Here is an 11,406-nt window from a genome sequence, read left to right as displayed (position 1 = left end):
TACAATTTATACTGTGTATATAATACTAATACTAATACTACTAATAAAAATAAAATAAAAATGACGTATATTCATAGTCTACCTATACGTTAATGGAATTACAATTAATTATTTGTCAGTCGTATCACACTAAACATAGTGTCAAAGAAAACATTTATTTAAGCATGTTTCAAGATTTTCTCATATGTGTTATTAATCTATTTGATTAAATATACCAGACAATAACCTATGGCACAGTAGCCAACATATTTTAGACTAGATAAAGATAAACCGAAAGTCAGACGAAAGAACACTACCTGACCTGGGATACCTGTCAAATACAAACGCCTTTAAACGTGTTTAAATCTTTTAAAATATACTTTGAGATCTTAAATGTTCATTAACGTAACAAGCAACAGGCTAGCTATTTAACAACAAAAATATCGTATCTTTATTTAAAAAGCCTACAGTACTGGCCCCGGCAGCACAAATGACACAGCAGCCTTATATGAAATGTTAATAAGAACTGGACATGCGATTACCATGCACGCGCGTGCACGTGTGATTATATAGAAGTTGGAAAAGTGTTGACATTTTTTACGCATAAATATTATGTTATTGTTGAATATATAAGGTTCGTATTAGTAAAGATGCATTCCTTTCAAAATAGGCGCATACTCGTCGCAGAAAACTTTTCATTGTGTTTCATTTTTTTCATCTTAATGTACAATTTCATTTTTCAATGGCACATTTCTGGCTGACATTTATTGTAAATGAGCAATTTTAGAAATCTATTAATTTCAAAACAATAATGTGCAGTTTTCCGTGAAAAATGTCTACCCACCACCCCTACCCATGTTAAACCTCGCTTAACGTGGAAGGTCTACACTTTTTCCACAGTCTGAGTTAACGCTGCGTCTCAGATTCAGAAACGGGTGTAGCTATTTTGATTGTAGTGAATATGCATCTATATGGTAATCTAGTATCTGTCTTTATGCTCGCTCGCATCTAACCCACGTGCCTCAGAACTCAGAAGTCATCCAAGTCGCCAAGATATATGAGGGGGATTTTACTATTTAGGTGAGTCAAATTTATGTTTATGAATGTTCGACAAATGGAACTTAGATGTTGAGCGTACAATATGTTTGTCAAGAAATGCAACTTGTGAGTCCGTGTCAGCATGTGTTTTTTGCTTGGGGGAAAAAATCTTTACGCGTGGCCATCTGACCACTTCTATTGGGCGACACATATGAGCACTTCGGAGCAAGGTTCACACAACGAGAGAAAGAGTATAGTACTAAAAACCATTATAAAGCTCTTGCAGTCGGTTACTGTAGGCATTCGACTATGCACGAGCTCTATACAGCCTACTTTAAGTCTAAGTAACGAACATCTTTTTAGGCGGAGGATTTTAAAGATGACGTAGAAATATTTTGATGCCGGTAAGTTACAAGTGACTCATTTACTTTGAGGGGATTATCGGGGGTGCTGCATCAAAATGACAGTCAGCAAGCGAAATTCCTCAGCAATGTAACTTTTCATTGCTGCGTATATAACGTTGCCATCAAGAAATTTAAAAATAGCAGTATAGACTATACATTGTATGATTCACCAGTGGACGGCTGCTGTTTAGGTAACTAAAGAAAATACAAAAACGGATACATGCGATATTCAGAGGGCTTCATTTTCTAGCGACACCACTTATACAGAAATATTATATTTTAAATTATTACTTTGCTTTGGCCACTATGTTGAAATTCTGCATCAATATTGTGTATACATTGTCTATATGTCATTGATAACAGCTTTATCAATAAAAAATAAAAGTAGTTAAAATGATATTTGTTTTCTTAGACTTGTGTGACTAATGACGCTATAGAGTAGTTTAAAAAGAATTAGCAAAGAAATCAACGGAAACATCCTCGATTTGCCCTAATATTCCGTTACTATCCCTCTTTGTTGTACCAGTAATGATCCCTTTGTTTATGCGATTCCTAAATTATCGTTACACTTTCATAAACAAATATATTTGCTCGATTTTCTTTTTATAGACTTACACTAAAACGTCATCCGTTTTTAAAAGTAGCATTTAGTTACCTTTATTATGAAGAATATCAGACGATTAGCCTATAGCATATATGCACATATCTGCCCGTAGAGAGACTGCTTATCCCCCGTAAATATCATTTAATTCTATGAATTGCATGGAAAATGGCACATCAGTAAGTAAATGAAGGAAATGCAAATCTACCTTTTACATATGCATCGATATTAAAAATAATACACACTCTGGAGCCAACAGCATCGGGGCTGTGAGAATGGTGCAGCAGACGTCTCATTATGCATGGGCGATTTCCCCGGCAGGAATCTCCGCTTCTTCACTACACGTTCCCGGATTCGTAAGACACAGAGCACACAGGCTCGGAGCTTCACAAAAGCATATAAGCAAATGAAGAAAAGAAAAAAAAAACATAAAAAATATCATCAAGAATAAAATCGACGGAAAAACATTATTCCGGCTTCTGGAAGAAAGACTATGTAAGCAGCATTTGCATATTTTGATGCACTAATTTCCTTGATGTATTTAAATATGGCTGCACGTAGCAGATATGCTAGTCTACGTCATTGAACGTGACCTCGCTGTAAAACCTGAACGTGAATCCAATGGAGCCAAACGGAAACGCCTGCGAAGGTAACTGCATATCAGCGAAAAATATGAACTTGGACGTCGAAAGCTAACAATTATGCTGGAAAGTTTAGATCTGTTATTAATTAAAGGGCAATGTTTATGAAAATGGAGAAGAGTACATGGTTGACTTTTTTAGGCTATAAAGGAACAGTTTATTATTAATAATAATAATAATAATAATAATAATAATAATAATAATAAATAACTGAGCTTTTATCGGGATAAATGCACATTTTTAACTAAATTAGGCTACTATGATAATATTACAATTTCTAAAGCGTGGCTGTTGGTCTATAGTGTAGTTTGCTTGAAGTTACCTACTCTAAATCAAAATAACAAACAATTTGCCAGGAAATCCAATAATGTAGGCCTGCCACACATTAGAAAGTTGTCTTCGTTGAGCAGAGGTACCAAGAATATGGGCTTTAAGTGTTGTACACCACGGACAAGTTTTCTTAATTTCATTTTAAGACAAACATTTCTGTAACTCAGGGAATGACAGCGTGGAACGTATCTCTTCATGTTATCATAATTGAATGGAATTTGGAGTGTGTGCATGTGTGTGCATGTGCACGTGTGTGTGTGTGTTTGTGCGTGAGTGAGAGAGAGAGACAGCGAGTGAGTGAGCGGGTGAGGTGTGTGTGAACGTGTGGAATAAATTAACGGTATCATCGACGTAGTAAACTTCTTAATGAACGTGGCAATTTCTGCTCTTCTGGCTATCAAAATGTAGTTGAAAACCTGTTATTGCAGATTCAGATTTGACACCTTCAAAATTGGAGTATGGAAAAGGTGGGTCCTCTCATAGTTAAGTCTTTAGCGCATTTTTATCTTTGTTTATTAACAGTATTGCGAAATAATGAAACATTTTGCCTCTCTGTGTTGCAACGAATTTTCGATTAGTTCCATCTGTCAAAATACGTTACAGAAAAGCTGGAGTAAATTCATTAGGCCCATTGCTATCAACCCGTAACCTGGCCTGGGAACGACGCGAAGTCCACCGCAATAGATGAACAATGGTTCTTCAGTTATACCCAACAAAAGAACTGGGGAACCTGTTTGAATTTCAGAGCACGTCCTTGCCCACACGGAGGGATGGACTATGCCTCGGCCAACCCCAGCCAACCCCAAAAACTTGCAGACGCTCTCCCAGGGGCAAGTTCACTTCTCCATTTGGTGCGGAGGACAAATACGGTGTGGGAAAGTTTCTCTCTCTCCTTCTCTCTTCTCTCTCTCTCTCCCTCCCCCTCTCTTCTGCCTTTCTGTTCTCTCCCTCTCCTCCCTCAGCCCACCCCCCTCTCTCTCTCTTTCTCTCTCATACACGCACATCATGTGGTTGGAATATGCTCTTGCCTAACTCAGAGAGCAACTGAAGCACGCGTAATGAGCTGGGTATTAGCGGCAATTTTAAACGGAAGGGTGGCGAGTGATGGCTGGATATTGTGGGAAGGTCTAGAAAGAACAGTGCATATACTCGAAGGGCCTCTGTTTTTGGATGATTTCTGACTGTTCAAGACAACTGCTGTATTGACTGACGACATTTAAAATATGTAAGTACATTTCTTTAATTCCTGTTGCAGGGTGTTTTAATTTATTTTGTAATTGGCCTATTGTGCTCACGTAAATTTGAATTTAACAAGAAATAAAATTACTGAAATGGTATGGAAATGAAATTTTAAGAAAATCGGCGGTTTTTTAGCCTGTCAATGATTTTATTCATACTGTAACATTGGAACTGTATTTTAGAAGGAAGCAAAGCCAGTAATTGTACACACACAATTAGATTTATAGATTACTTTTTAGTATAATCTTTAAATTGGTTGCAACCACGCGATCGCGAGGTACCAGTTAAGACACTCTTGGAGGGGCTGGAGGGACTCGTCAGGTGATCACAGCCATCGACACTTCAAGCCCCAAGTCCAGTGCAATGAGGAGCATAGGCCACAGATCATGTCTACTGAACAACCTAAAACACTTCTGTCTCCAATGTATGCTCGACGTTAGGGACAGAGATGCGTTACTGCTGGAAGAACAAGGAGAAAAACATTTAAATATATATATATATATATATATATATATATATATATATATATATATATATTTTTTTTTTTTTTAAACCTCTATAATGCTAAAGCATGCTGCAGTTTAATGACACAGCACTACCTTATTATAGAAATACTTATAGATGGTTGAGCTGAGCATACATATGATATGATTATTATTATTATTATTATTATTATTATTAGTGTTGTTAATTAGTAGTAGTAGTTGTAGTAGTAGTAGTAATAATAATAATTATTATTATTACATCAATACAGTTGTGTGTTTTGATAGCGTAGCCTACATGTTCTACCTGACCACTGTATTGCAAAGAAAAGCAGACCATCCGGTATTTCAAAACATTCTGCGTGTGGGTGGATATAGCCTACTGTATGCCTAAGTTAACCAACAACAGAGGATTTTTAGTTGCCTTGACGTCACCAAGCTGCGATTGACCTCAGTTCGTTAATTGCTGCTAGATGTGGTAGTTATAAACTAGCTTTTTGGAAACAAGTCCAATATATCGCGCAGAAGATGTTCTTGCCGATTATCGTGATTTAAATCCACCTGGGTACTTGAAGTTCAATAATCCCCCCACCAACATACACATATACACACACAAAGATAATTCACATGAATTTAGCATGGTTTTTAAAATATTTTATTAGAGCAAACGAGTTGACAATACATTTCAATTTTAATATGGAAAATACAAATAATACAAAAGTTGCAGTGCCCTTCCCCGTTACCTAATACCTTATATGCAGTTGCCTATCAATCTATTCAATTCAGCCTGTCCGATATGTTCCGTTTGTAGATTCCGCAGTGATATTGTCAGAAAAGAGGAGTAGGCTCCAAGTAAGGTCATATGCATAGGGTACACGGTCGCTATGATTCACAAACAGTTAATTTCTAATAGTCCTGTAAGTTGCATGTTGGTGTTGATATTGTGGGTAGAGTTTTGCCATTTTACCCCTCATTGTGCCATGGATGTAAATGCTAGTATAAATATAATTCCCATAACTACTTATATATCAAATCGTAAAGTTAAAGCTCACATTCAAAATTAGCAAGCGCGTCGCCATAGATGTGATATATGGTCCTTAATGAATGAAAGTATATGGACGTTAGTCAAGGTGTGGTGTGTTATATAAACTGGAAACCTGATAGAAATGCGGACTGATAAACAACGCACGTTCTTAATTTCTGTTTTGGCCTTCTGCCTCATGTCTTTTATTGGCATAAACGAAGAGAAACTCAACTAAGAATCATCATGCACCGATTTGACAGTCAATTATAATTGGCACGTTAAGGCCACATCGTGACGTTATCATATATATAGTGCGTTAAGATAAGATACCGACAGCCTGTTTTTTTTTTCTTTTTCTTTTATCATGTAGGCCTAAACATGTCTTTACATGTTCCTACAAGCGCACATGTTGCATTACATTAATCCTTTATTGTAATGTTTGAATGCAGCTTGACAGTAACTGAAGCCTACTGCTGTGGGGAAGCACGTCATGCATGTGCTGCATTTATTGCGCTATTCCTTTGCCTCTTTGAATATCGTAATGGAATATCGCGTTTAAATCTCTTAATGTAGGATACACACACATATGCAAAGACTAACGTTGACGTGTGTGTGTGTGTGTGTGTGAGAGAGAGAGAGAGAGCGAGAGAGAGAGAGAGAGATCGGGCAGTGTTTTGGTAACAAAATGTATTAAGGTAAAGATTATACTCATAAACCGTTACCCAGGCGACAGTGTTTTGAAGTTTCATTCTTCTATCGCGTTGCTGTGGAATTGATTATCTCGTAGCAGGTTAAACGTGTGAGTGGATAGCTGTGCTATAGAGTGTAGATGCTCAGGACACCTAAATCGCTCTTCCCACGCGTATAAGCACGATTGTGCTGTAAAACAGTGAGATAGTAACGTTTTAGATGGTTTCGGTTCTATGGTGACGTTGAACAATAAATAATAATAGGTTTCTATCGAATTGCGAGCTTTATTACATCAGGGGAATTAATAACAAGCTGAAATCAGTGCTTCATTAATATGGTTGCACGCGCACATGCTCTCTCTCTCTCTCTCTCTCTCTCTCACACACACACACACACACACACACAGTCTTCGTATACCTGTTTTTGTCTGTGCATGCAGACATACGAACATGCAACCAAGCACATTTAGGGCATATAGACAAGCGGGGTAGCATTAGAGCGTTATCAGGATACACCCTATTGTTTTGTAATATGGCAGAAATCATGACATAAATAATGAAAAAAATATCATATCGCTACTTTTTATTTGATACAATGACACGAATGCAGCACGAGGGAGATGGAACTCAGGCTTAAATCTTAGCAGTCTGTTGTACCAAGAGAACACGAACAAAAATGATGCGACATCGCGAATAGCCTACTTGTGCATCATAATAGACATTGTCTGCGACTGGGCTACGGGTTGTCACATAAGCTGTGAATTCATTAAAATGCTACACCAAAGGAAAATATCATTGTAATAATACACCAACTCACGGCGTCTTCAGACCCGTAGTTTCAATAAACCAGGCCCAGGTCCATGCCAGGGCAATCTTTCGGTGCTTGCAGCGAATGGAGAATTCAGGACATTGCCCAGCCAGCTACAAACCGCTTTCATCTATCCTCCAGGAGATTCATTTTTCTGACAATCTGGATAATAGAATGATCTTCTTTAGGACCACGAAGACTGTTTTTTGGCCACTGAGCAATATTTTTGCAGGTCTTCTTTTCTTCTTTGCATTATAGTGCTTGCGATAAGGGAAAAAGCAGAATGATTCCAGTGCGCATGATAGCGCGAGGAGATGCTGATGCCCATTCGTGCATATACATATAAACGCACATTTGAGATGCATACGTGTCGTCATCATTACCTTATACTTTCGTGGTCCGAGACCTTTGACCTCGCCCGGTTGGTCCAGATTTTGGCACTGCAATCCCCCCACCACCCCCCCTCCTCCGTTTCCTCCCCCTTTCTCTCAGTGATGGCCCTTTTTTCCTTCTTTCAGACCGTTGGTAGCGGCAAGCCAGCAGGACGGCATCTTCGTCTCCCGGCTCTTGCAGCTAAATGAGACCAAGGCGCCCCCTCTCCCCCCGCCCCCCAAAAAGAAGAAAAACACGTTCGTTTCGTGCGTTCAGTCTATTGTCGTTTGGCTGATTATTTCCTTCATGATCTGAATCGATCGTGGTTCGTGGTATTTTTTTCTTGCATCGTCTTTGCACTTTCTTCTCGCTACGGATTTTCTTCCCCTGACATCCGCTTGCCTGGCTACGCAGGATATTGCTCATGCCACAACGACTTAATAGAGGCAGTGGACCCTTTTGTGGGAATGGAGCGATTTGCATTGCAAATGCGGGCCTGCGCGAGGATGAACGCACCTTCTGCCTCCTACTTCAAATCAGCAATGATGGTTAATGCTATGCGACGTGATATAATCGCCGGATTATACATTCTGCGTTTTGGCAAACAGTTTCGCGAGGGCGGGGGGAGTTGTGGATAAACTTTTAAGGACAGCAGCCTCAATCAAAGGTCGGACAATTTGTCTCGGTGCTGAATTGTAATAATGTTGGCTTTGAAAAACTTCAGACAACTGGACAGTGTTTCCTGACTTCGAAAAAAGGGACTACAAACATGACAGGGGAAATAAAATGGCAAGCACGTGGATTTGCGTGGAATACCATTGAAGAATAGGAAGTGGGTTGTTATCTTTGGTTATCTAGCTGTATGAGTGTGTTGGTCGTCATAAAGCTAGATAACCGAAAGTAAAAACTGCTTCCAGGATCATCGAGGACTCCAGAAGGATGTATGACCGAGACATTTATCAATAGCCTACGTACAATAAAAAAGACACAACCGTTTGGCTGGAATCAGTGTTTCCAAAAGAAACATCTTCACCTGGTAACGCTTGCAAAAGTTACGCTAAATATTCTGAAATTGGAAAGACATGCAACTGATTTCTGTATCAATAGTTGAGCTGTCAGTGATGGTTTTAGAAAATTACTTTGAAAATGAAATGAATGCATTGGCCTATTTCGTGTTTAATTGATTTTAGACGTTTCAACAAATCCTTTAAAGGCAAATAATTATTGAATTGAAACACACAAAAAATATTGAAACACACGTTCAATATTTTGAACTGATACGTGCTGTTTCCGTGGGTATGAAGACATTTGACAAAGATGGAAATAATTATGATTTTATTTATAAATGTCTTTTACTTTTTTAGAAACTGTAAATTATTAAGTTTGGTTATTCTTGCTTTACTCTCGGTCTAAATATCAATGTTACGAATGACGTTTCGTTCTACTAAGGACGTTTAATTGAAAAATCCAGTGAAACAAAAGTGATGGAGACGGCAGAACCTCCCTTCCTGTATAGAGTTCCAAATGTTCCGTGGGTTGAGCTCCCAGCGTTGAAAATGAGATTGACATTTACTGAGGCACCCACGTGCGCGCCTCCCCTCTTATTGTTTAGGCATGATCGAGTCTAACCAGGAAACGGCACTGGCATCCCAAACTGAAATAATTAGGACGTATATAGACCTGACAAAAATGGAAAAGGGGGTGGGGAGTGGGGAGTGGTGGGGGTCGGCCTTGCTTAATTGATTCCGTTAAACGGAGTGCAAGAGATGTGAACGACTGGACGCACTCTTTCCCACGCTCGAGGGCAAGTGCCAATGCCGTGCACAGCCCGAATATGACAGACAGCGCTGTCAGACTTGGGGGTGGGGGCGACACAGGTCATGAAAAAACATCAAGTGCACCAGACTCATCTGCATCACTTTAGAAAGCGACGAAGATTCTCTAGCCGAGCAGACTTGGGCTTTAAAACTTTGAACTGGCCATGGCATTGACCACCCCCCTCCTCTGCACATGTACGTACAAAAAAGAAAACAGGGCTACATCTTTCATTGGTAGTTATTTACTATATCACACACAGATTTGCGTTAAAATTGGAAAGGCTCAGTGTATATAAAATGTTAGATTAGTGAAAAAAAATCTCATGACAAACACACGCGCTAAAAGTGCATTTGAACTTGAACCATGGATTGCTTTGTTTGCTTTCAGGAGAATAACAATGACACAACAGTAGCCTATTAAAACAATTTGGATGCTGTCTTTTAAGCTTTACTAAAGTAAATATAGCCTATCCATGTTAGATGAATCAAAAAATATATTTATGATAAATTATATATTTTGTGTGTGTTAAAATGTTTTTCATTGTTCCAAAGCAACTTCATTACAGGGTTAATAAAAATGGCAACTGTATAAGTGGCTTGGTTTGTGTTGATAAGGCATGAGGAGTTATTACAAGTTGGCTATTGACAAGAGAGCACGTGTCATGCTTTGATATCCTGCTGATCACTGGCTTGTAAGACTATAGTTTGTTTGGGTGGAAACGCACCTAGGTTCAAAAACTTGAATGGTTCACCGTTTGTGACCGTACTGTGACTCCTTAAGTGTTATAAAACGCTCATTGTTATTTACTTCAGGCAGATTCTTGGCACACTTAGTCTTTACATCACAGCGTCTGAAAGTCATATATTCATTTCAGGTTACTAAGTTGTTAGCCCTTTGTTTCTAAGGGGAACATATTTTGTCCTACAACCACCACTGAATAAAAACAAATAAACCGATTCGTCTGCGTTCCCGTGTCCTTCTATTGTAAATTAATTTAATCTTCCATCGTTACACAGTTTCACTCGTTAATGTGTTGTTGTAGCTCACTGCCAAGTGCTATTGGTTGGACGGCACGCGTGCAGTTATTAGCACTGGGTGTTTACAAGATAGTAGCCTATTTATTTTGTAGCCTAATTAGTGTATATTATACCGATTGATATGACTCCAAATAAGAAAAAAAAAAGAGTAACTGAATCGGTATGCGTTGAATGTCATGCGGTAACCATCACAATTATTTTTAGCTGAACGCAAAAATAATCTGCCATTTAAACGTTGTGATAAATTGTCGTTTGAAAGAAAAAAAAAAATAGTATGGCATGCATTTGACAAAACGTCCTAGTTTGTGTGTTGTGTGTGCATGCATGTTAACAAGTGCGAACTACAGGCTGAGTCTCAGTTGCAGTGGCGCAGAAGATGTATGCAAGTCCTATCTTAAAAAACAGCAGAATTTAACACCATCTGGGAGAAAAGATCTCTCCCCGACTTTCTCACACCGTCAGACAAAACTAGTGTCTCTTGTTCCGAGTCTTGGTCTAAGCAGGCATACAATACCGAGTCATTATACGTTTGCTGAGGGAAAATTTGAGAACACAATATGGGCAACCAGTGAATGACCAAGTTCCATTGTGTCCGCTTAAGTCGATTGAAATCTTCGTCTCGAGCTATGAATGGTGGCATTGTTTTCGCGACAGGGGCCGCACTAAATGTCAGCGTAGTGTAAAGAAAATCTTGAAGTCTGCAAATAGCTGACCGAATCTCAATCATTTTATTTCCCACAGTAGAGGAATATCATTGCAGAAGCATACAATACAAAAAGCAAATTGTAGGCCCCTTTTACCCTTCTTGATTGTTAGAAGTTGAGGGGTGTGCCGTGGGTCACAACATGCAGAATGATCTTAAACATTTCCAAATTTCCAATTTCCAATTTGCTCTACAAATTATATTTATTTGGTTTATTTATTTATTTTATTTTCTTACATTT

The 11,406-nt window shown here is 38.7% G+C and overlaps 1 long non-coding RNA gene across 1 annotated transcript in view; it reads left to right on the top strand.

Moving 5' to 3' along the window:
- The first annotated feature begins 3,819 nt into the window (after positions 1 to 3,819).
- The window catches only part of LOC135233196 (uncharacterized), a 56,785-nt gene continuing 49,198 nt past the window's right edge, over positions 3,820 to 11,406 (top strand). The window contains exon 1 of the long non-coding RNA XR_010323782.1: positions 3,820 to 4,218. This is a non-coding gene — a long non-coding RNA (uncharacterized LOC135233196). The remainder of the gene's footprint in view (positions 4,219 to 11,406) is intronic.

This window comes from Anguilla rostrata, chromosome 10, assembly GCF_018555375.3.
Source record: "Anguilla rostrata isolate EN2019 chromosome 10, ASM1855537v3, whole genome shotgun sequence".
NCBI lineage: Eukaryota > Metazoa > Chordata > Actinopteri > Anguilliformes > Anguillidae > Anguilla > Anguilla rostrata.
The sequence above is the reverse complement of the archived record's forward strand: the minus strand, read 5'-3'. Positions and strand labels throughout refer to the sequence as shown.